This window comes from Somniosus microcephalus, chromosome 8 (genome assembly GCF_052327205.1).
Source record: "Somniosus microcephalus isolate GS21.2 chromosome 8, FLI_Smic_1.0, whole genome shotgun sequence".
Lineage (NCBI taxonomy): Eukaryota > Metazoa > Chordata > Chondrichthyes > Squaliformes > Somniosidae > Somniosus > Somniosus microcephalus.
The window spans coordinates 251421358-251447101 of NC_140994.1; positions in this window are offsets into that span (position 1 = coordinate 251421358).

Consider the following 25744-nt stretch of genomic DNA (forward strand, 5'->3'; position numbering starts at 1 on the left):
AAACCACTAGCAGCAGCCCCACCAAGGCTACAGAGAATGATCCTTCAGCTACAGAAGTACGACTTCACAATCATTCACCGTCCAGGCAAAGACATTCCTGTCGCAGACATGCGCTCCAGAAAGTCTCTTAGCTACCAGGACAGCAGCCTCCGTGAAGGCATGGATGTATGGTGTACAACAGCTTACCTGTGAGTGACTCAAAACTGATGGAGATCCGAGCAGGAACAGAGAAAGATGCACAACTCACACTGCTGAGCAAAGTTATACATGAAGGATGGCCTGAGGAAAGGAGGAAATGCCCTCAGATCATATCTGATTTCTTGAACCACAGAGACAAAATGTCACAAATCAATGGAATCGTCTTCAAAGGGGAGAAAATCATCATTCCTACCAGTCTCAGAGAAGAGATGTTGACAAAAATTCATGCTGGACATATGGGCATGGAAAAATGCAAACAAAGAGCACGTGACATTATGTTTTGGCCCGGAATGTGCAAACACATTGAGGACATTGTCGGAAAATGTTCCATTTGTCTAGAACGCCGCCCATCAAATGTCAAAGAGCCCATGATACCTCACCGTATCCCAGACAGGCCCTGGCAGGTCGTGGCAACGGATCTGTTCACATGGAACAATGTCAGCTTCAAGCAAGTGCATGCAAAACGTGTACAGAGACAGCAACACCAAAAGAGATACTATGACAGGTCAGCTAGACTACTGCCGTCGTTGCACAATGGAGAATCCATCAGAATCCAAGAGCATGACTACTGGAAGCCAGCAGTTGTCATCCAGCCAGCTGACACTGAGCGATCATATCACGTCCGCACCCCAGAAGGACAGGTGTACCGCTGCAATCGCAGGCACCTCCTGAACACCAAGGAACCACACCGTCCTTCCGACAAGAGGTCAAGCCCAGAGTTGTGAACTGTCAAAGGGTGTAGGCGGATCGCTGCCCTAAAAAAAACTGTACATCGTTATTGAAACGTTGAGATGTTTTCAGTGCTAGTTAAATGTTGAGTTTACTTATATGTTGATGCTACTGGGAACATTATGTAGAAGAAAGGTTCAAAAGTAATGCATAACATTTTTCTTTTAAAAGAAAGGGGATGTAACATTTGCATATTGATTTATCATTGGCCCGAAGGCATCTGTAAGGAATACCTATTATATTCACATGTGATCACATGCTGAGTTGTCATTGGCCTGCAGGCATCTGTAAGGACTGCTATTGTTTAGAAGACCCAGGGGTCCTGACTCCATCTTGTCCACATGGTGCTGTATTGATTGAGAAAGCTTACAGACCTGATGCTTCATTAAAAGAGTTTAAACTGTAATACTCCGTTGTCCTGCAATTTATTATTTTTGTACAAAGTGTGCAAAACAAGACAACCCCAGCTCCAACTCATTGGCTGACACAGTGGTGTCAATATTCACTTCAGGACAGGTATGCCAGCATCTGAACGCTGGCCTCTGGTGCTTCCCAATCTCCTTCGCCCCTCCATTGGCGGCCATGCCTTCAGCTGTCTGGACCCCACGCTTTGGAATTCCTGCCCGCAAGTTCTCTGCCTCTCTACCGCTCTCTCATTACAACAGTGACTCCACTTCAAAAGTACTTCAGTGGCTGTAAAGCGCTTTGGGATGTTCTGAGGTCGTGAAAGGCGCTATTCAAATGCAAGTTCGTTCTTTCTTTTAATTCTCTCTCCTCCTTTAAGAGGCTCCTTAAAACCTACCTCTTTGACCAAGCTTTAGGTCACCGATCCTAACATCTCCCTATGTGCCTCAGTGCCAAATTTTTGGTCTGATTACAATCATGTGATGCGCCTTGGGAAGTTTCACTTCATTAAAGGCGCTCTCTATGAATGCAAGTTGTTGTTGTAAAGTGCATTGCCTGAGTGCCATACACCATAAAATATTAAAGCCTAATGACTTCACAGATATTCTTTGTTGATCCTGGAGCATGCCAGTTTGAAAACCTCTACACTATATGAAGAGGAGGGAGCAGAGAATTCTCTCAGGCCAACAGTCCTCCCCCAAGCAACCACGCCAAAGCCTGAATTACTGGTCATGCCTATGTCAGCCGTGGCTCAGTTGGTAGCACTCTCGCCTCTGAGCCAGCAGGCCGTGGGTTCATAGTCCCACTCCAAAGGCATAATCTAAGCTGGCACTTCAGTGAAGTGCTGAGGGAGCGCTGCACTGTCAGAGGTGCCGTCTTTCGGACAAGACGTTAAACTGAGGCCCCGTCTGCTCTCTCCGGTGGATGCAAAGATCCCATGGCACTATTTTGAAGAAGAGCAGGGGAGTTATACCTGTTGTCCTGACCAATATTTATCCCTCAATCAAGATCCACAAACAGATTCATTGGTCGTTATCACACTGCTGTTTGTGGGAGCTTGCTGTCAGCAAATTGGCTGCTGCGTTTCCCACATTACAACAGTGACTACATTTCAAAAATACTTCATTGGCTGTGAAGTGCACTGGGACGTCCTGAGGTCGTGAAAGACGTTATATTAGTGAAAGTCTTTCTTTTATTCTTTTTTCATCTCATTGGTGTTTGTGGGATTTCACTGTATGCAAAATAGCTGCCACATTTGATGGCACCACAACAGTCACACTGCTTCAAAGTCATTCCTTGTACGTGACGTGCTTTGAGACGTTACTGAGCGACATCATAAGGCGCTGGAAAAAGAGAGCCTTTCAGTGTAAGAGCAAAGGAGCTCTGCCGCAGAATAAATTCCTGAACAGAGATCACTGGCACATCACTCTTGGATCCTGAACAAAAAGCCACTGCCGCATATCTGTCGCTGGCACAGGAACCACTATGTTAGAATCAGTGGAATTGTGTCCTGAACAGTTGCCATAGTTACAGTGTTTGCGACCAAGATTGATAACAAATGAAATATTTCACTTTCCCGGATGGCATCTGGTGAAGTATTTTTGATGAATACAAGCAGTTACGTTCAAATTTTGTACAGACACATCTCGGAGTTCATATCCTCACAATATCTTGTTATGGTATTGTCCTGTGTAACAGCTGCAACAAATTTGAAGGAGGAATCCCCAGGGATGGGAAACTATAGTTAAGGCGCAGGACCTGCAATACTGGGAAGGTGCTCTGCTGCTTCTACGAGCTGCTACCCCCAGTGGCTGCAACGCGGGAGGAGGGAGGCCATCAGGGCTCATTCAAGGGCCCATGAGATGCTCGTGGTCAGCAACCACGAGCAGCTCGGCCCTGAGAGGGCCCAGCTGCAGATTGTAATAACTCAGCGTATGCCAGGGTAGTGTAGCCCAGCTGCCTTCCTAATACCAGGGTGGGCATTGTCAAGGGTCCAGATGTGTAAGCATCATGAGAGATGGCATCATGCTCCATTCCCATTGCACAACTGCCCCTGCTACTGGGATTGATAGTGTTGAGGCACAATTGAGGTCCTTGGTGGGCTGTGTAGCAAGTATGAGAGATGTGTGATCAAGTTTCTACCTTCAGAGTCCTGGTGAGATCATTAAATTTCTCTCAGCACTGCAGCCAGGTTCCTGGCACAAATACTGTTGACATTCATGTGTTGCACCATCCCTCACCATGCCAGTTCACCAATTTGCTGCAGTATCCATCCACAATCAATGTGGATGAGGACCTCCTTTCTCTTGTTCAGTTGCTCTACCAGAATCTCCATGGCTGCATGTGAAAACATTAGGGCCCTGTGGGAACTCATGTGACCCAAAGACATCTTAAGCCCTTAAAGCCCTAAAGAGCCTACAGCAGTGCCCGACTTCCCACCTCCTTAGCGGCAAGCTGCCTAAGGGGAGTATGCTGCGTGCTGCCAGCTCACCTCCATCATGCAAATGAGGGGTGACCTGGAAACTGAGACAGGTCCCAGCTCTCTCGTGCGTGCTCTCCGCACTGCCTACTTCCTGTCCTTTTCCCCAATGGGAAACCCAAATGGCCCCACTATCCTTCACAATCTCCCTTCTCCCTGAATCATGAAGTCCACACATACGAACTTGACGAGCAGGGAAAAGCCCACTGGTCCATCGAGCCTTTCCCACACAACATAATGGCTGAAGCATCATCGCAAGACACTTCCCACCGCCCTCCCGCCGCGCTCCTGCACCCACTCCACCCAACTCCCCATTCCCTTCCCCCAGCAGCCGTGTAAGGCCCTGGGAGAGGCAAAAAAAATCCCGGGACTAATAAGGGAAAATTACTCTGTAAAATTACTCTCCAACCTCCTCAGGGGATCAAAACCAGTCCAGGAGATCACACGGACCAAGTATCATCTATAAAGGCATATTCCATCCTGCTCCCTCTTGAAGGTGTACAGAGAGTCAGCATGCAGCACACCAGCTGGCAATGTATTCCAGGGGCTCGCTGCTCTCTGGGCAACGAACAAACGTCTAACATCCAGTCTATTTCTACTCTTCCATAGTTTAAAGTCATGTCCCCTGGTCCTCCTCAATCTGTTAAACTGACATAATCTCTCAACAGGCACACTAGACAGCCCCTTGATTATTTCATAGACCTCTATCTGGTCGCCTCCAAGCCCACAAAATCAAGACTCATTACAGTTTTCTACTCTAGGGCAGGAATTCAACTCAGGAGTCGGGTAGGAGGCGGGACTACAACTTTCAGGGTTGTAGTCCCGCCTCCATCGAGATGCGGCCAATCCACATGATTTTAACTTGATTGACCTTGTTGAGCCTGCCCAGTGGGTTCAGCAGGCCAATTAAGGGCCACCCGGCAAAAGGTGACGTCACAGACTGAAATTTCATCTGTCAAGAGCTTTTGACAGATGAAATATTAGTGTTTGAAAGCTGTTTGAAGCTGTCAAACACTGACAGTTTTACTTCTAACCTGAGTCCTTCTCCACAGACTGAGTTAGAAATCTCTCCTGCACAGAAAGCTGCAGGCTGTCACTTTTGACAGATCACGGCCATTCTGCTTTCTGTACCGGTTAGATGAGGGACTCCCGAGACCTAAAGGAAGGAAGGCTGAAAAGGTAAGTACAGGTAATTTAAACTTCTTTACACACTTTAGACACACCAAACACACTTACCTTTGCACTCATGCACACATCACTCACCTGAACACCGACATCTCGACCCCTCCAAGTCCTTCAACCCGATGGCCCGCCTCCTCTAACTTGGCGTGGTTTGGAGCCATCGGGAATCCCACACTTCAACCTTCAAAATAGGGATTAGGCTAAAAACTGCCTGTTAACTACCTGTTAAGAGGCAGTTAATTGGCATTAATCCCTTCCCGTCTCGGGGAGGCGGGTTTCAGTGCGGGGCAGGTAGCCGCCTCGTTTGAAACTGGCATGGAGGCGGGTTGGGGGCGGGATGGGGTCGGGACCCCTGATTTCGGGATTTTAAACCCCCCACACGCCTCCAATCCCGACTCCATGGCCCAATGAAAATCGAGCCCGAAGTGTTTCTGAGGGCTTCAGCACTGTGGCACCCCTTACCTCCCTCGGTTTTTCTCTTTCTCCTACAATCTAAAGGTTTTTATAAGCCAAGTTTGGCAACTCTGAACCATGACTGAAACATAGAAACATAGAAGATAGGAGCAGGAGTAGGCCATTCGGCCCTTCGAGCCTGCTCCGCCATTCAATGAGATCAGGGCTGATCATCCAAATTCAGTACCCTGTCCCTGCTGTCTCCCCATATCCCTTGATCCCTTTAGCCTTAAGAAATATATCCAACTCCTTCTTGAATATATTTAATGAACTGGCCTCCACCGCCCTCTGTGGTAGAGAATTCCACAGGTTCACCATTCTCTGGGTGAAGAAATTCCTCCTCATTTCAGTCCTCAATGGCTTACCCCTTATCCTTAGACTATGACCCCTGGTTCTGGACTCCCCGACCATCGGGAACATCCTTCCAGCATCTAGTCTGTCCAGGCCTGACAGAATTTTATAGGTTTCGATGAGATCCCCTCTCAACCTTCTAAACTCCAGTGAGTATAAGCCCAATCGACACAATCTCTCCTCATATGTCATTCCTGCCATCCCAGGTATCAGCCTGGTGAATCTTCGCTGCACTCCTTCCATGGCAAGAACGTCCTTTCTCAGATAAGGCGACCAAAACTGCACACAATACTCAAGGTACGGTCTCACCAAGGCCCTGTACAACTGTAGCAAGACATCCTTGTTCCTGTACTCGAACCCTCTTGCTACGAAGGTCAACATACCATTTGACTTCTTAACCGCCTGCTGCACCTGCATGCTTACCTTCAGCGACTGGTGCACAAGAACACCCAGGTCTCTTTGCACTTCCCCTTCTCCCAATCTATTGCCATTCAAATAATAATCTGCGTTCCTGTTTTTGCCACCAAAGTGGATAACCTCACATTTATCCACATTATAGTGCATTTGCCATGTTTCTGCCCAATCACCTAACCTGTCCAAATCGTACTGGAGTTTCATGACATCCTCCTCACAGCATACCCTCCCACCCAGCTTTGTGTCGTCTGCAAATTTGGAGATATTACATCCAATTCCCTCATCCAGATCATATATCTCGTCTTCCCTGCTACTCGATTCAACCTTGAGGCTTACCTGCTAAAATAGTTACAGGCTGAACGTCCTCATTAAAATCGAGCTCGCGATACTATGTGTAAAACAAAATAAACTGGTTGTTTAAACATGTTTAAGCAGTCTGTGCAAGATATAACATGAAGTGGGATAACCGTAGAGATACCTCCAGTTCAGGAGCTAGCACAGGCACAGGCTCGATGGACTAAATGGCCTCCTTCCGTGCTTTAATTTCTGATTCTGTCGCAATGTGCTGTCACAGCGTACTGTAACTGGGTTGTCTAGAGTGTCTTAACTGCAGACAGTAACAGATTAAACAGATTTAAACATTAACAGCATATTTACAGTACAACAGTAGGTAGGGCAACCTTCTAATCAAAAAAGTCAATTATCTTTGCTTGCCTTCTGGCGTGCCTTTTTGTTCATTTATTTTTTAACAGTCTGTACTGCGCTTAGGCACGTTTGCACAATGGCATCATCATTTAATGTTATGAGAAATTCTGAACAGTTTGCTCACCATTGCCAATGCGTCATTTGAGTAGAGCTCCTGTACATGGTCATTGGTTTCCTGTTCCTCCGCATTCGCGACCTTTTCCTCAGTGACAGTAGATGTGATTTCCGCATCTAGAAACCTGGCATAGGCTTCAACATCGTCCTAAAAACAGAAAATGCTGCAAGCACTCATAATGTCAGGCAACATCTGTGGAGAGAGAAACAGTTAATGGCTGGAATTTTAATTTGGAAGTGGGTTGGGAGCGGGGGGTGGGGGTGGGGGGTGCTGGAAAATGGTCGGGAAACTCGGGAGAACGGGTTTCCCGCAGGCCCTGCCGACTTTAACTGTTGGGCGGGTAGGCCTGCGGCCCCAGGCCGTATAGAGGAAGGAGAGTGGGTTCAGAGGGTGGGGCGTGGAATCGGAGGCTGGAGGGGGATTGGGGGCCGGAGGGGGGAGGTGGTAGGTGATTGAGGGCTGGAGGGGGGGAGGTCGGAAGGCTGGAGGGGAGAATCGGAGGCCGGTGAGGAGGTCGGGGTGACCGGAGGGGGTTTGGAGCCTTTAAGGGAGGTCGTGGGCCAGAGGGGGCATTGGGGGCCATTGGCCGAGGATCAAAGGCCCGAGGGAGGATAGGGGATCGGATGCCTCATGGGAGGGGGGCATGTGCTGGAGGCCTCACGGTGGAGGTGGGGGGGCGATCAGAAGGGTTGGGGGGTATCCGATTGTGGGGGTTTGGCGAGGCAGCGACTCTGGATCCAGCAGGTAAGTGTAAAGCCACTTACCTCCTAGATCAAGCAGTCCTTGCCTCCCTTTAGCTGGCAGGTTTCCCGAGGCCTGGGAAACCCGGCCAAAGTTAAATTTATAATGGTGGATCATCATGAGGTACAGAGCCTCATTATAATATTTAAAGTGCCAGCCCGCCTCCACCAAGCGGGTTGGTTGCCCGCCCTCTGTCCCGCCTCCATTAAAACCGGAAGGGGTCGGGCTGGGGGCGGAATTCAGATTTTTAACTCTTTAACCTCCCACCTGACCCCAACCCAGCCGTTATTTGGGCTTAAAATTCCCCCCAACATTTCAGATCAATGACTTTTCATCAGAACATTGTCACCTGCTTTAAAGTCAATATTGTTTTCACTTCACACACTCAGGTCCTCCTTTACGTAAGAACATGGGAATTGCTAAAGGAAAAATGATCAATATCCATCTAGTTCACCTTCTACCAGCTTGGCAGTCGCACGATATAATGATAATGGAGTTGTTGATTAATCATAGCAATCAATCGCCCACAATTAATCTACAGGAACCCCAGACATGAGGCGAAGAAAACCCCAGGGGTGGAGAGCTTTGGGAACCATAGGACTGAAGTCATCTGTTCCTCCCAAGCAATTATTGACATGAATCAGTCATTCATGAAAGAAAGACTTATGAAATAATACTGAGTGGCCTACGGGTGGCATTGTCCAGGGAGAGTATAAATACTCGGGCATGGGCCCAGCTTGCACAGGACCTTCTTAACAGGAACTAGTGAAGGACACATGTTCTGGACCAATGAACATTTTATGTGTGCAGATAGCACCCTCTGGTGGTGGTTATTGTGTTAACAGTTTGTATGCTGGAAAGGTCATCTGATCTTTCTTCCTGTGTGAGGTCATTTGACCTTTGTTCCTTTCTTCCTGTGAGAGGTCATTTGACCTTCCTACCTTTCTTCCTGTTGACCCCAGGAAGCAGTTTTGCTAGGAAGAACCTGACTTGAGTAATGGAGAATCTGCCATGAGAGGTTCCATTTACAATCCAATGTAATCTGATTTCATATGTTAGGCCAAGCGCAATATCTGTGAGTATCTTTGTTCCTTAGCATAATAGCAATGTTGTCAGAGTAATATTTTGATAATACTATGTTTATAAAAGGTTAATATTTGATAGTTATAGAAGTTAGTCCAAATGTTAGTTAGTTATACAATTAGTCTATTCTACTGTTGTAAATATGTTTATATCTTATGTAATATCAAATGTATAGTACTCAGTTTATGTATAAAACATACTTTGTCTTTGTTTACAGTTTCACAAATTTGTTCAAGTAAAGCTTCAAAACAGCAAACGGCTTCAGAAGAATTATTTTTGAATGAGTGTTTAACTTGCTGGATAGCTAGATAGGAGCACGTCTAGCGCGGCCAGTACAACACAACTAGACCTCCATGTTGTAAAACAGTTGATTAAAGCTTTGTTTAACACTTAGACCAAGTGCCTAGTAGATTTCTTATGTCACTTATCGCATGTCATGTCTCAAATTACTCATTCTCATTTACTGGTTTGATTACATTCTCAATCGCAAGAACATGTTCTTCCCTACTTACAGTTCCTGATGGTTCTCTCAGTTACTTCATTCCATGCATGGTTGCTAGCCTGCAGGTTGTCAATGGTGCCCATCAACCATGGATACAAATGTGTTGCTCATTAGATGGCACTTGTGAAGATCCTTGAAATTTCTTATCATATCTTGAGCTATCAGCTAAGTGTAGCTCTTCGTATTTGATAGACAATCTTTGTTGCCCTAAAACACCAGATAGCCATGTTCCTGTTGAATTCCTCGACCCACATTGTGAAAAGTTCTGGGCCTAGAAATTGGGTATAGCCCCGCTTGAGGTGTTAGAACTGGCGCTGCGCAAAGTTTATAGCCAGACGAAACTTATCGCTGCCTGGCGCGATATTGGGTTGCATCGCCCCCAAAGGGGATTGAGGCACGAATTCAGACATTGCACGGGGCTCCTAAGGCGCAAAAGTTCAGGCGCTACCCAATATCGGCGCGGACGGGCGCAGCGCAGGTGATCTCAATTACCGAAAACCACGAGACTTCCAGGCGCCGGCCGGCTCTTAAAGGGGTGGGTCAGTCAGCCTGAGCTGCCGCACTCAACGCCCTGTAGGCCTCAGAATCGGCGCTCGCCCTTCTCTGGCGCAAAAAACTTGGTGAGGATGGGGAAGGTGAGACAGAGAACAGAGCGCTTCAGCACTGAGGCGCTGGAGGAGTTGGTGTCCGCAGCGGAGCGCCATCGAGATGTTCTGTATCCTGACAATGGCAGGAGGCCGAATCAAAAGGATTACCGCCGAGCTTGGAGGGATGTTTCTCAGAGGGTCAACTCCAGCAGTATGGCGACCAGGAGCCCTGTTCAGTGCAGGAAGAAATTCAACGACCTCACTCGGGTCATTAGGGTGAGTGTTGTTTATGCAAACTACTGATTCCCTCCATCTGCACCTGACTGCGAGCACCCTGTTGCCATGATGCCCCAATGGCCATCTGTCAGCAAGCACCCATGGCCATTTCTGGGCACACACATGGACATTTGACTCAAGGCCACATGTAAGGGCTCTTGCACCATGAGGGGCATGAGATGATCTCTCAAGGCCTCATGTAAGGGCTCTTGCACCATGGGGGGCATGAGATGATCTCTCAAGGCCTCATGTTACAGAACTTCCCCTTCTTTCCCCTGCAGTCCAAGCTGGTGGCGATGCGAAAGGACCAGCTTCGAACCGGTGGCGGGCCTCCACAAGTCGTCACTCTCACAGATCTCGAGGAGAGAGTGCACCAGATTCTTGGAGGACGTCTGAGTGGCCCTGTTACCACTGCAGCTGCCGACCCCATTCTCGACAGTGAGGGTAAGGCTCTCACCTTTTTCAGCTATTTCCTTCCACTTGGTCCCCCCGCCAGCATGCTTCCTCAGTGTGCAGCCATGTCAGAGCCTTGCCGCAATCTGGCATGCCTTGCCGCCAACTTGTCCTTTTGCTAAAGCCACTCTTCCACCTCCCTGCTTTCAGATGATTCATCACCAACTCGGGATCAACGCCCTGAAGCTGCCAGTGCCAGTGCCTCCGGAGGCAACGATCAGGATGAAGCCGGAGCATCCGTTCCAATCTCAGGGGAGCATACACATCTGCAGACTGGGGATAGTAGTTCCCTGGAGGGGAGGGGGGGGGGCTCTGATGATGAGCCAGTTGCCGGAACAAGCGGCTTGCAGCAACGCAAGGCGGGTAGGCAAGTTCGGCCACCGGCTCCCCGGAGGGCAAGGCAGGGAGTGATGACTGCTGCACAGAGTGCAGAGGAGGTGCGTCACCTGGCTGATATGAGCACCCAGGCCCGGCTCAGGCAAACTGAGCTGATGGCTGCAGTGGGGAGGATACCTCAGTCAATAGAAACACTGGCAAAGAGTGTGTTGGACTTCGGGGCAGCAATGGAGAGGGCTCTCCAGGGCTTCGGGGCAACAATGGAGAGGACTCTCCAGGGCTTCGGGGCAGCCATGGAGAGGACTGTCCAGGGCTTTGAGGCCGCTATGGAAAGGACTGTTCAGGGCTTCGGACAATCCCTGGAAAGGTCTGTCCAGGGCTTGTCCGAGGCAGTGGAACGGACTGCTCCGGCCTTGTCCGAAGCAATGGAAAGAGCTGTCCAGGGCTTCTCCGAAGCACTGGCACCTGCCACACAGGTCCTCACTGCTGCCATGCAGTCACTTGCCGGCCTCGTCCACACCCAGATCGAGGCAACGCGAACTCTCACTGCAGCCACCCTATCTGCATCAGCTAGGTTCACCCCGGGCCCTTCCAGTCCCATACAAGGCCAGGAATCAGTGGAGCATGCGATTGTGGCGGATGAGCCGAACTGGTCCCCTCAGAGAGCCAGTGTGTCGTCCGACCATGGTGCAGGTGTCCTCTCTCGGCAGGTGACCATTGCACATGCCACCGCTGGAACGTCTGCAGTGCAGCTGCCACCACCTGCAGGGCACACTGCTTCCAGCCATGCTCAGATCAAGCAGCCTGCGTCCGCACCCTCCAAGACCAGAGGTCGGCCAGGCCGTCCCTCAGGGGCTTCTGCGCTTCCACACAGTCAGCAGGCGTCCCCCAGCCTTGACCCCGCCACTGGGGTTCAATTACGTTGGAGCAGCAGGGAGGGAAGGGGCCGACCGCGAAAGAGAAGTCGTTCTCCATCAAGGGGCCAGCAGTAGAGGGAGGTGCTGAGAAGTTTCTTTGGCCAAATTCAAGGACACCCTCACCTATTGTAATTGTTGGAAATGGTTTGTTTAGTTTTGCGGCTTTGCCGAAGAGTTAACTGTTATTTTGTTAGTTATGGTTTCTGTTGACTTGACGTTGTTTTGCTGTAATGAAAGACTATTGTGACAATAAAGAAAAGTTTCAATGTGCTATGGTACACGTGACTATTTACAGTGATGCTGGCCTTCAGAGGCTTTCAAAGATCCAAAGTGCGCAGGAGTAAAGCCACCCATCATTACGCCAGAGGGGCCTCGAAACGAGTCCTGATGAGCCTCTGACGGATGGCCCTTCCACTTTCAGGAGCCCTTCCATCTTCCTCCTCCTCCTCCTCGTCCGCATGCTCCTCCTCCTCCTCCTCCGCCTGCTCTTCCTCCTCCTCCTCCTCATTCTCCTCCTCGTCCGCCTGCTCTGCTGGACGTTGAGGGACAGCTGGAATTGACTGGTTGCATCGAATCGCCAAGTTGTGGAGCATGCAGCAGACGATGACGATGTGACCCACTTGCTCCGGCGAGTACTGCAGGGCTCCCCCCGAATGGTCCAGACAGCGGAAACGCTGTTTGAGCACACCAATAGTGTGCTCTACAATGTTCCTGGTCACCTGATGGCTGCTGTTGTACAGCTCTTCTGCTGGGGTGGCAGCCAGACGGAGTGGTGTCATGAGCCATGGGCAGAGAGGATAGCCCTTGTCCCCAAGAAGCCAGCCTCGTGGTCGAGCCGGCCCCTCAAAAAGGTCACAAACTGAGGTCTGCCGCAGGATAAAGGCATCGTGGCTGCTCCCTGGGAATTGGGCGTTGACTGCCATGATGATTTGGCGGTGGTCACAGACCAGCTGCACGTTGAGGGAGCGGAACCCCTTGCGGTTGCGGAAGTCCTCAGGATTCTGGAATGGCGCCCTCAAAGCCACGTGTGTGCAATCAATCGCCCCCTGCACCATGGAGAAGTCCGTAATAGCAGCGAAGCCCTGCGCGTGCTCCGCCTGCTTCTCCAGGGTCAGAGGGAAGGTGATGAATTGATGCCTTCGTCTATAAAGGGCAGCTGTAACTTGCCAGATGCAACAGTGGACTGCAAACTGAGAGATATTCGCAATGTCCCCAGTGGCTGACTGAAAGGATCCGGTGGCATAGAAATTGAGGGCAACAGTCAGTTTTACGGCCACCGACAGAGAGGTCCTGCACTGTAGACGCGGCTGCAGATCCTCAGCAAGCAGGTGGCACAGCTCAGTAACAACGTCCCTCCCGAACCGGAGCCTTCGCACACACTGTTCCTCTGACATGTCAAGGTATGACACCTGCTGCCTAAAGGCCCTCGCAGCATACCCTCGGATTGGCCGACCTCCATTGCCCCTCCTCCTTCTGGCCAATCCCAGCCCTCTCTCCCGCCGTCTTTCTGCCCCTTCACAGTGTTCGGCCATGAGGCCGTCGCCCTCCAAAGCAGCTCCCATTCCGAAGCCAGTTGGTCAAAACGCTGTTAGGTGTAGTGCGCCAACTGCTCCGGACAGGTCTGAAGGTCCCAAGTACTCTAATGCTAAATTCCAAAAACTCTGCTCCACAGTAGCTCACCAACTCTCTCCAGCAACGATCGCAATGAACAGACCAAGTGGCTGCAGCTTTTATACTAGAGCTGTCCCCTTTAAATAGCGCCCCCCGACTCCGAGAAGGGCCTGCTAACGTTCCTTTGAACTGTCACTAACAGCGCTAGGCGTAAAGGTTCCGGGCGCCACCCAATATCCGGTCAGGGGCGCCTAAAAGGCGTTGCACACTGAAATGACATCATGATCCGCTTGCGCACATGGGCGCGCACAAACACTTAGCGCAGGCGTTAAATGTATAGTCAATATGGGAGTTGTCACTATCTTCATTGCGCCCGCCCCAACATTGGGTTACGCCCCAATTCTCGGGCTCTTTAGGCGCTAACCGCTGGCGCTACCAACCGAATTTCTAGGCCCTGGGCTTCAAAATTCAATGGCAATGCGCCCATTTTGCGCCTGTAAGTGTCCATTATGGTGGGCGGTGGGACGCGCTGGTTACACACCAGGACTGCGCTGCCCGCCATATTGGTAAAGACTCCTGCGTAGGTGTCCAAAGCCCGTGCCTGAAACAGCCATTGGGCCCTTTGCTTATGCCAGCACCTGTTTGAGGCCCCCTTTGCAAATCTCGTGAGCAACTGACCGCAGCAAGCTCCATCAGTATTCTCAAGCACTTGGAAACCAAAGGGACCGCTGGAGACTGCCTCCGGAAAGGTAAGTTTACATTTTTTTACTTACCTTATTGTGGAGCTGGGAGAAGCTGGAATGCTCCTCATGGCTCCGCGTTAAATCTGCGGGCGGCTGCCGGGCACCGCCTGCCCACCTTCCCGATTGTCTCCCCTCCCAACTCTGCACTCTACGTATGACCTCGACTGGCGCCTGAGCAGGACAATCTTGGTGCCTTCCCAGGACCAGTAATCTCCCTCTGGGACCGCACTTGGTGACATAAGAAAACTACTAGGCACTTGGTCTAAGCGTTAAACAAAGCTTTAATCAACTGTTTTACAACATGGAGGTCTAGTTGTGTCCTTCACTAGTTCCTGTTAAGAATGTCCTGCGCAAGCTGGGCCCGTGCCCGAGTATTTATACTCTCCCTGGACAGCGCCACCCGTAGGCTGCTCAGTATTATATCATAAGTCTTTCTTTCATGAATGACTGATTCATGTCACTTGGTGCCTGTAGCTAGCCAGTAATCAGCAAATGAGGGAAGAGGACCAATTTCCCCTGTTCCTGCCACCAGCCTCACGCAGCACCCAGAGCCACGCCCCGACTCAGGAGCAATCCAGCTTCTAGACGCTCGTGCCATCCAGGCCTTGTCGTGCTTCATCGTTAACGCTGGTACATTGTGGAAGCAGTGCGGTTTACGCAGACATGCAGATGCATATCTCACCGCTCGTGTTTGGGAAAGTAAGGTGCTGCTTGCAGTTTTTCCTGCCTAGGCCTTTCTCCCCATTGAAGCCATTTAGTTTGGAAAAGCGTCGGCAAAACAGGCCAAAGGCATCTGTGTTAAGCCATCTTCTTGACCGCAACCATGGAGCAAGCTTGGTGTGGCGTTAAATGTCAGTCATTTCAAACCTGACAGATTTGGTCTCACCGCTAATCATTTGAAATGCTTGGCCATGGTCCTCTGGAAATGGAGAAGCGAGCCAGTGCTGCCTTTAAAGTCATTCTCAGCGAACCCAAGATGTTCAAAGAATTGTCCTGCCTTTTCCATAATCAAAACATTGCCAAAATGGTTTATTGTTACTTCCTCCAGTTGTGGAAATGTATTGCTCTGTCTCTCTCTCCCTCCCCCAGTTTGTTTTACTCTCTCTCTCTCTCCCTCCCCCAGTTTGTGTTACTCTCTCTCTCCCTCCCTCCCCCAGTTTGTGTTACTCTCTCTCTCTCCCTCCCCCAGTTTGTTTTACTCTCTCTCTCCCTCCCTCCCCCAGTTTGTGTTACTCTCGCTCTCCCTCCCTCCCCCAGTTTGTTTTACTCTTTCTCTCCCTCTCTCCCCCAGTTTGCGTTAATCTCTCCCTCCCTCCTTCCCCCAGTTTGTTTTACTCTCTCCCTCCCTCCTTCCCCCAGTTTGTTTTACTCTCTCCCTCCCTCCTTCCCCCAGTTTGTTATATGTTATGTATTGTGTGTTCTCCTCCCACCTGTGGTGGCGCTGTCACAGGAGATAAATGGTTGGGTATTCTCTCGGTTAAGTTTAGCTCTCTTTGTTCGGAACTTGCCAGAACTTCCTTTCCTTCCAATAAAGCACTTCATGTTTGAATCTCTAAGTTCTGAGTCCTAAATTGTGTCTAGGTAGAAAGGTACCGACACAACAAGTGGCAACGAGGAGCGGATGAATCTGCGTACGTTACGGGTGCAGTGAGTAAACAGAAAATTTAATTTGAAACGTGAGATGGCTACTATATTAGGAAATATCGGTGATTTTGATGAAAATGTGGAGCAATGGAGCTCGTATACGGAACGTTTTGACTATTTTGTATTGGCGAATGCGTGGCAAATGAAAAGGTCGTGCCTACCTTTTTGAGTGTAATCGGGCCGAAGACTTTCAATTTACTTCGCAGCCTCGTGCAGCCAGATAAGCCAGGAATTAAAACATATAAGCAACTAGTGGAAATTCTTGGAGCACATTTTTCACCAAAACCTCTGGTTATTGCTGAGAGATTTAGATTTCACAAACGGAATCAAGAGGAGGGGGAATCAGTGACGATGTTTATTGCTGCTTTAAAAAGGTTGTCGGAACACTGCCAGTTCAAGGAGGTGCTGAATGACACCATTAGAGACAGACTTGTGTGTGGTCTGCAAAATGCAGCCACACTGAAGCGCCTTCTTACTGAGGACAACCTTACTCTTGAAAAGGCCATTGAAGTTAGTGTCTCCATGGAGATGGCGGAAAAGGAGGCTCACCAGTTGAGTTCAACAGGGAGAGTTCACAAGGTGTCGTCTGAGCCTAAAGGTGCGCAGAACGGCACATGTTACCGTTGTGGGAAAACGGGCCATCACGCTAATGACTGCTGGTGTACGGAGCTGGAATGCTGAAATTGTGGCAAAAAGGGTCACATTGAACGTGCCTGTAGAGGTAAAAAAAGAACAGACAGAGCTGGGAAGCATGGAAGCAAAATGTCTGTATTTGGACAAGAGAGGGAAAAGAGTGTTCATTCAGTGCAGTATGATGGAACAAGCGAAACAGAGGGGAGCGACACCTCTGAGGAGGAAGAGGTGCATATACTGACGGTTGCAGGTGGTTCAAATGGCTACTGGGTGTCACCACTGGTGGAGGGACAATCAGTGCGGATGGAGGTGGACACAGGCGCGGCTGTGTCCCTTGTTTCAGACACTGTCTACAACAAAATGCTAAAGCATCTTACCCTTCAGCCAACAAACATTGTGCTAAAGACATATACCGGCGAACCTGTGGCCATGAGAGGCGTCATTGAGGTGACAGTTAAATTGAATGGACAGACTGCAAAACTGCCACTATATGTGGTAAAGGGAAATTACCCATCACTACTGGGATGTGCGTCGCTAGAGAAAATCACACTGGACTGGCCTGCAGTCCGCATGATGTCAAAAGGGGAGTCAGGTCTGACTGCAGTGTTAAACAAACATGCAGAACTCTTCAATGGGGAACTTGGGAGCATGAAAAAGATCAGCGTGAGACTGGACATTAAACCTGACAGCAAGCCGAAGTTTCACAAAGCCCGACCTGTACCCTATGCAATTAGGCCAAAAGTTGAGGCTAACTTGGAGGCCTTAGTCGAGAATGGAGTCCTGGAGCCTGTGAGCGTGAGCAAATGGGCCACACCCATTGTTCCTGTCCTGAAAAAGGATGGATCTGTTTGAATCTGCAGGGATTTTAAAGTGACTATTAACCCGGTGCTGTCTGTGGAACAGTACCCTCTTCCCCTCATTGATGATCTTTTTACGGGCCTGGCCGGAGGGCAAAAGTTCAGCAAAATAGACTTATGCCAGGCTTATCTACAAATGCATGTCGATGACAAATCAAAGGAGCTGCTGACAATTGTGACACACAAGGGGCTATACAGGTACTGCCGCCTTCCGTTTGGAATTACGTCGGCCCCTGCTCTATTCCAAAGGGCAATGGATCAGATTTTGAGTGGACTGCCAGAAGTCCAGTGCTACCTGGACGACATCCTTGTCACTGGGACAAATGAGGAGGATCATCTTCTGAACTTGGATGCGACACTACAACGACTGAAAGAGTACGGACTCAGAGTTCGTAAAGACAAATGTGAATTCTTTCAGTCTTCAGTTGAGTACCTGGGGCATGTGATTGACGCTACTGGCCTGCATAAGGCGCCGCCAAAGGTCAAGGCGATCGTGGAGGCCCCAGCACCCCAGAATGTGAGCCAGTTACGTTCATTTCTGGGGCTACTTAACTACTATGGGAAGTTTATTCCAGACTTAGCAACATTGCTGAAGCCGTTACATCAGTTGCTATGTCAAGTCAAAACATGGAAATGGACTGAACTGTGCAACGAAGCTTTCGCCCAAGCAAAGGAAGCATTGCTGAATTCGGAGGTCCTGACACACTTCGACCCAAAGCTACCCGTGCAGCTAGCATGTGATGCATCACCATATGGTGTGGGAGCAGTCATATCCCACATCATGCCTTCGGGTGAAGAGAAACCTATCGCCTTCGCATCACGCACCTTGAACAAGGCCGAGAGTAACTATGCGCAGATCGAGCGCGAGGCCTTGGGAATCATTTTTGGAATTCAAAAATTTCATCAGTACCTGTTTGGGAGAAGGTTCACACTCCTGACAGACCACCGTCCATTGACTTCAATCTTCGGGCCCCACACCGGAATTCGGTCTCTCGCTGCAAGCAGGATGCAAAGGTGGGCTTTACTGTTGTCAGGACACACATACGACATCAAATATCGCAAATCAGACTTGCACAGCAATGCAGACGGTCTCTCGAGGCTACCCTTGCCTGTTACTCCCCCAGAGCCTCGTCAGATAGACATCTTCTACTTTAGACAAGTGGAGGGAGCACCTGTCACTGCAGTTCAGGTGCGAAGGTACACCCGCAACGATCCAGTCCTGTCTGAGGTAATGGACGATGTCATTCGAGGGAGAGCGATAGGAGATTCTCCTAGTTTGAAACCTTACGTTTCAAAAAGAAATGAGCTCTCCGTCCAGGCAGGTTGTCTTCTTTGGGGACGCCGTGTCATCATTCTGCCACCTCTGAGGGAACCTACACTGCAACAACTTCATACAGGCCACAGTGGGATGGTTCGGATGAAGGAAATGGCAAGAAGCTACTTCTGGTGGCCAGGTCTCGATGGGAATATTGAGGAGAAAGCCAAAACATGTTCCCCATGTTAAAGGGTCCGGAATGTTCCACAGCTGGCAACCATACACCCCTGGGATTGGCCTGCAGAAGTGTGGCAGCGAGTACATGTGGACTTTGCCGGTCCTTTCGAAGGGAAGATGTTTATGGTGGTTGTGGACGCTCGTAGCAAGTGGCCGGAGGTCGTTGTGACGAGGTCTACCACGGCAGAGAAAACAATTGAGAAACTTGATGAGATGCTCAGCCGTTATGGCTCACCGGAACAACTCGTAAGTGACAATGGTCCACAATTTGTACCACAGGAGTTTGCAACCTTCCTGCATGTGAATGGTGTCCAACACATCAGGTCTGCGCCCTATCATCCCTCTACTAACGGCCAGGCAGAAAAGTTCGTGCAAACTTTGAAGCACGCCTTGAAGGCATCGCAAGGTCAGGGCTCAATCCACCAACGTCGGAACAGCTTCCTGTTGTCCTACAGGAACGAGCCGCATGCCACAACCAAAACTTCCCCCGCTTCGCTCATGATGAAGAGGCAGTTGCGGACAAGTTTTGACTTACTCAAACCGCCAAGGGCAGAGCAGGTGGTCCATCGTCAACAACAAGCTCAAGTTGAAAAGAGAGAGAAAAGAGCCAAGGAGAGACGGTTTCATCCGGGAGAGCACGTCCTAGCTCGAAACTACAACACTGGACCGAAATGGGTTTCTGCTACGGTGATTGCGCAGACGGGCCCTGTGTCTTACACGGTTGAGACGGCTGAGGACGTCGTCTGGAGAAGACACACAGATCAACTGTTGCTAGGAGCAGAGACAGCCACAGAGGCTCCAACGGCTGGTTGGCCTGAACTGTTTCCGAATGATACCGCAAACCAGCATCCTTTGCCACAGTGCTCTTCTCCAACACAGGAAGTCAAAGAGACTGTTCCACCTGTGCAAACTCCTGACTTTCGACTGACACAGGCACCTTCTCCATCCAGGCCTGTGTCAATGCCTACTGCTGTGGAAGCCAGCGATGACCGCCGGTATCCTGTCAGAGAGCGGCGGCCTCCAAGACGCTTGGATCTGTAGGCTTAGTGACTTACCCACAAGACTGGGGCAGAATAAACCCCAGGGTAAAGTCAGGGTTTGAGGCAGTCTACCTCTACCCTAGGTTCGTTGAGTGTATTGAAAGTAACTTACCTGTTGAGGAATAATGTGGACCTTCCATTTAAGAGGGGAGGAAATGTTATGTATTGTGTGTTCTCCTCCCACCTGTGGTGGCGCTGTCACAGGAGATAAATGGTTGGGTATTCTCTCGGTTAAGTTTAGCTCTCTTTGTTCGTAACTTGCCAGAACTTCCTTTCCTTCCAATAAAGCACTTCATGTTTGAATCTCTGAGTTCTGAGTCCTAAATTGTGTCTAGGTAGAAAGGTACCGACACAACACTCCAGTCTCTCTCTCTCCCAACCTCCTCCAGTTTGTGTTACTCTCTCTCTCCCTCTCTCCCCCAGTTTGCGTTAATCTCTCTCTCCCTCCCTCCCCCAGTTTGTTCTACTCTCTCTCTCCCTATTGCACCAACGTGAGAGATAATGGGCCATATTTTGCGACCCCTACGGGTCGCGCAAGTTATGGGTTTAGGCATGTGAAGCGCCCGCTTCCGCCTGCTGAATGCCTGTCAGATTTGTATGCCTGGTAAAAGGCCTGCTTTTACCAGCATAAGAGTTTTAAAAAATAGAAAAATAAAATGTTATCACTCATTTATACATTAAAAACCATGTCCAATAAGGTAAGTTTATATTTAGACCCGTTAAAACATGTAAATTTATTTTTCAAAAAATTACATTTTCATTTAAAATATTTAATTAAATGGCATTTTAATTAATTTTAAATATGCAATTTTTTTTTTATTTCCTGTGTTTGTGTATTTTTTAAGCCCCATCTCCAGTCATACTTATGGGAGTTCCGTATGTACAGAACTCCCATAAGTATTGTGTATCGTGTGCACTTTTGGTCGCCTTATCTGAGGAAGGATGTTCTTGCCATGGAAGGAGTGCAGCGAAGATTAACCAGGCTGATACCTGGGATGGCAGGAATGACGTATGAGGAGAGATTGGGTCGATTGGGCTTGTACTCACTGGAGTTTGGAAGAATGAGAGGGGATCTCATCGAAACTTATAAAATTCTAACAGGACTAGACAGACTAGATGCTGGAAGGGTGTTCCCGATGGTCGGGGAGTCCAGAACGAGGGTTCACAGTCTAAGGGTAAGGGGTAAGCCATTTAGGACAGAGACGAGGAGGAATTTCTTCACCCAGAGAGTGGTGAACCTGTGGAATTCTCTGCCAAAGAAGGCAGTAGAGGCCAATTCATTAAATATATTCAAGAAGGAGTTGGATATATTTCTTAAGGCTAAAGGGATCAAGGGATATGGAGAGAAGGCAGGGACAGGGTACTGAATTTGGATGATCAGCCATGAGCTCATTGAATGGCAGAGCAGGCTCGAGGGGCTGAATGGCCTACTCCTGCTCCTATCTTCTATGTTTCCCCTAAGTATGAATGGAGATTCCCTTCTTTCATGGGTTGGGCCGACCCACGTGATCACAGGGACGCTTGCGAACCACCTGCGCCCCTGGGATACGTGGGCCTCTGCCCACGTGTGCCCAGAGTGGCCCAGGGTCGCGAATCTCCATTACTCCCAGGCCACCAGGTAAATGCGTAGATTTTTTTCAGGTCGGAGGCATCCGCCCGCGGGAAGCCTCCGATCGAAAATTTTGGGCCAATGTGACTCAGAGTGTAGCATATCACCAAATAACCCAGCGACCCTTGGTTTTGTACTGATGTGTCGTGGAAGTAAAGAATAGACAACGGAACTTGGATTTATGAAGATTTTATACTATTTTTTACATTAAATCCAGTACAATTTGGCATGTAGGTAGCGCATGTCAAAGTTTTGACATATCATTATTCTCAATATATCACATTTTGGTATGTGGACACCAAGGGGTCGATTTTCCTGGAGCCGTCAGGCGGGGTTTCAGGCGTGTGGCGGGGGGGGAAATCCCGAATTTGGGGGTCCCGACACCATCCCGCCCAAGACCCCGCCCCACGTAAGTTTCAGGGGCGGCGGGTACCTGCCCCGCACTGGGACCCGCCGAAACCAGGCAGGAAGGGATTAGTGCCAATTAACTGCCTGTTAACAGGTAGTTAACAGGCAGTTTTTAGCCTAATCCCTATTTTGAGGGGTTTCGTGTGGGATTCCCGATGGCTCCAAACCACGGCAGGTTAGAGCAGGCGGGCCGTCGGGTTGAAGGAGTTGGAGGGGTTGCCATGTCAGTGCTCAGGTGAGTGATGGGTGCATGAGTGCAAAGGTAAATGTGTTTGGAGTGTCTAAAGCGTGTAAAGAACTTTTACTTACCTGTAATTACCTTAACAGCCTTTCTTCCTGTAGGCGTCGGGAGCCCATCACTCAGCCGGCAGTTAAAGCTGAACGGCTGCGATCTGTGAAAAGTGACAGCCTTCAGCTTTGAGTGTCGGTGAGAGTTCTAACTGAGTCTGTGCCGAAGGGCGCAGGTTAGAACTCAGACAGTCAGTGTTTCACAGCTTCAAACAGCTGTGAAACACTGATATTTCATCTGTCAAAAACTCTTGACAGATGAAATTGCAGTCTGTGACGTCACCTGTTGCCGGGTGGCCCTTAATTGGCCTGCTGAGCCCGCTGGGAGGGTTCAACAAGGTCAATCAAGGGAAAATCACGCGGATTGGCCGGACATCGAAGTAGGCGGGTTTAAAACCCGAAAGTTGTAGTCCCGCCTTCTTCCCGACAGCTTCAGGAAAATCGACCCCCAAGAGTGCAGTATTCAAAGAATCCTAGATCAAGCAGCCCTTTCCTCCATTTAGTAAGCATTGCGTACTATGTCTGAAATGTGTACTACCTATAGGATACACTGCATCTTTGACATCACATAGGATTACATAGGATATACTGCACAGAAACAGGTCATTTAGCCCAACCAGTCCATGCCAGAGTTTATGCTCCACTCAAGCCTCCTCCCGTCTTTCCTCATCTAAATCTATCAGCAAAACCCTCTATTCCCTTCTCCCTCATATGCTTGTCCAGCCTCCTCTTAAATGCATCTATACTATTCGCTTCAACCACTCCCTGTGGTAACGAGTTCCACATTCTCACCGCGCTTTGTGTAAAGAGGTTTCTTCTGAATTCCCTATTGGATTTCTTGGTGACTATCTTATATTGATGGCCTCTAGTTATGCTCTTCCCCACAAGTGGAAACATTCTCTCTGTATCCACTCTATCAAAACCTTTCATAATTTTAAAGACATTTATTAGGTCACCCCTCAGCCTTCTTTTTTCAAGAGAAAAGAGACCCAGCCTGTTCATCCTTTCCTGATATGTATACCCTCGCATTTCTGGTAGCATCCCTGTAAATCTTCTCTGCACCGTCTCCAGTGCCTCTATGTCCCTTTTATAATATGGCGACCAGAAGTGTACGCAATACTCTAAGTGTGGTCTAACCAAGGTTTGATACATGTTCAGCATAACTTCCCTACTTTTCAGTTCTATACCTCTAGAAATAAACCCTAGTGCTTGGTTTGCTTTTTTTATGGCCTTGCTAACCTGTGTCGCAACTTTTAGTGATTTGTGTATTTGTACTCCGAGATCCCTTTGTTCCTCTACCCCACCTAGACTCCTACCCTCCAAGTAATCAGTGACCTCCCTATTCTTCTTACCAAAATGTAATACCTCACATTTATCTGTGTTGAACTTCATTTGCCAATTATATGCCCATTCTGCAAGTTTATTAATGTCCTCCTGGAATTTGTTGCAGTCCTTCTCAGTATTGACTAAATATTTGGTGTCATCCACAAATTTAGAAATTGTGTTTTTGATTCCAAAGTCTAAATCATTCATATAAATTGTGAACAGCAGTGGTCCCAGCACTGATCCTTGTGGAACACCACTACCCACCTTCTGCCACTCTGAATAACTACCCTTTACTCCTACTCTCTGCTTTCTGTCTTGAAGCCAGCTAGCTATCCATTCTGCTACTTGTCCCCTGACTCTGTATTTATGACCCTGTTCATCAGTCTATTATGGGGTACCTTATCAAAAGCTTTTTGAAAATCTCGATAAGTTACATCCACTGCATTACCCTTGTCTACTCTCTCTGTTACCTCTTTAAAAAATTCATTGAGGTTGGTTAAGCAAGATTTTCCCTTTTGAAATCCATGCTGATGATTCATTACTATGTTTTTGGTTTCTAGATGTTCTTCTATTTTCTCCTTTAGTAGGGATTTCATTATTTTTCCTACCACCGATATTAAGCTGACTGGTCTATAATTCCCTGGACATGTTCTATCCCCCTTCGTAAATATAGGTATTACGTTAGCTATCTGCCAGTCCTCTGGCACTACACCTTTTTCTAACGAATTATTAAATATGTGGAGTAATGCCTTTGCTATCTCTTCCCTAGATTATTTTAAAATGCGTGGATACAATCCATCCGGTCCAGGGGTTTCATCCTCTTTGAGTTTGAGTAGTTTATTTAATATATCCCATCTTTTTATTTTAAAAGCACTTATCTCATTAATAATCTCATCATCCAATGTCATGTCCACCTGTTCTATCTCCCTGGTAAATACTGAAGCAAAATAATTATTTAATATTTCTGCCATCTCTCTATCATTATCTTGGTATTATCCTGTCTATCCCTTAGTGGCCCTGTTCCCACTATAACCTTCCTTTTTTTATCGATATGCCTGTAAAATATTTTACTATATTGTTTTATGTTCTTTGATAATTTAATTTCATAGTTCCCCTTTGCCTTCCTAATTTTTTGACTTCTCTCCTAATCTCTTCATATTCTCCCTTATCATGCACTCCCCTGCAACCTATGCACTTAATGTATACCTCTTTCCTTACCCTCAATTGTTCTCTTATGGCTTTATTCATCCATTGAGTTTCATTAATGTTTAGTTTGTTCTTTCCTTTTAGCAGAATATATTGTTCCTGCACTCTGTGAACACCATTTTAAATGTTTCCCATTGCTGTTCTACATCTTTGTTTGCCAATATTGTTGCCTATTTTATTTCCCAAGTTCTATTCTCAGCCCCTCAAAATCAACTTTTCTCCAATCTATTATCCTGGTTTTCGTCATACTTCTGTCCTTCTCAATTATCATCTTAAAGCGTATTATATTATGGTCACTATTGCCTAGATGTTTCTCTATTTTTACTTCTCTTATCTGCTCTGGTTCATTCCCCATTATTCAATAGTGAATCCTCTCTTGAGCTTTTTACATATTGGGTTAGAAAGGAGTCCTATACACATTGTAGGAACTCCATTCCCTTATCCCCTTTACTTACCTCTTCTGTCCAATTAATATCGGGGTAGTTGAAATCCCCCATGATAATTATTCTATGTTTTTTACTCATATTAGATGGTCTGTAGATGATGCCTATTAGTGTGATTGATCCTTTATTATCTTTTATCTCTATCCATTAGATTCTATTTTTGTCTTGCTAATATCTGTGTCACTTTTTTCTACTGCCATTATGTTATCCCTAATAAGTACAGCTACTCCACCTCCCCTTTTTCCCTCCCTATCTTTTCTAAATATGTTATACCCTGCCATGTTTAATTCCTAGTCCTGATTTTTCTGTAGCCATGTCTCAGTAATCCCTACTATGTCTGGTTCTTGCAACGCATGATTGCCTCCAGTTCCCCTGTTTTATTACGGACACTGTGTGTATTGCTGTGCAGACAATTTAACTCATTTTTAATAGGATTTCCTCTCACTTTATGTTTAACCATCTTTTTAGACTCCTGTTTTATAACTCTAACTATTCCCTTGTCATCAATGTCCTCCCTT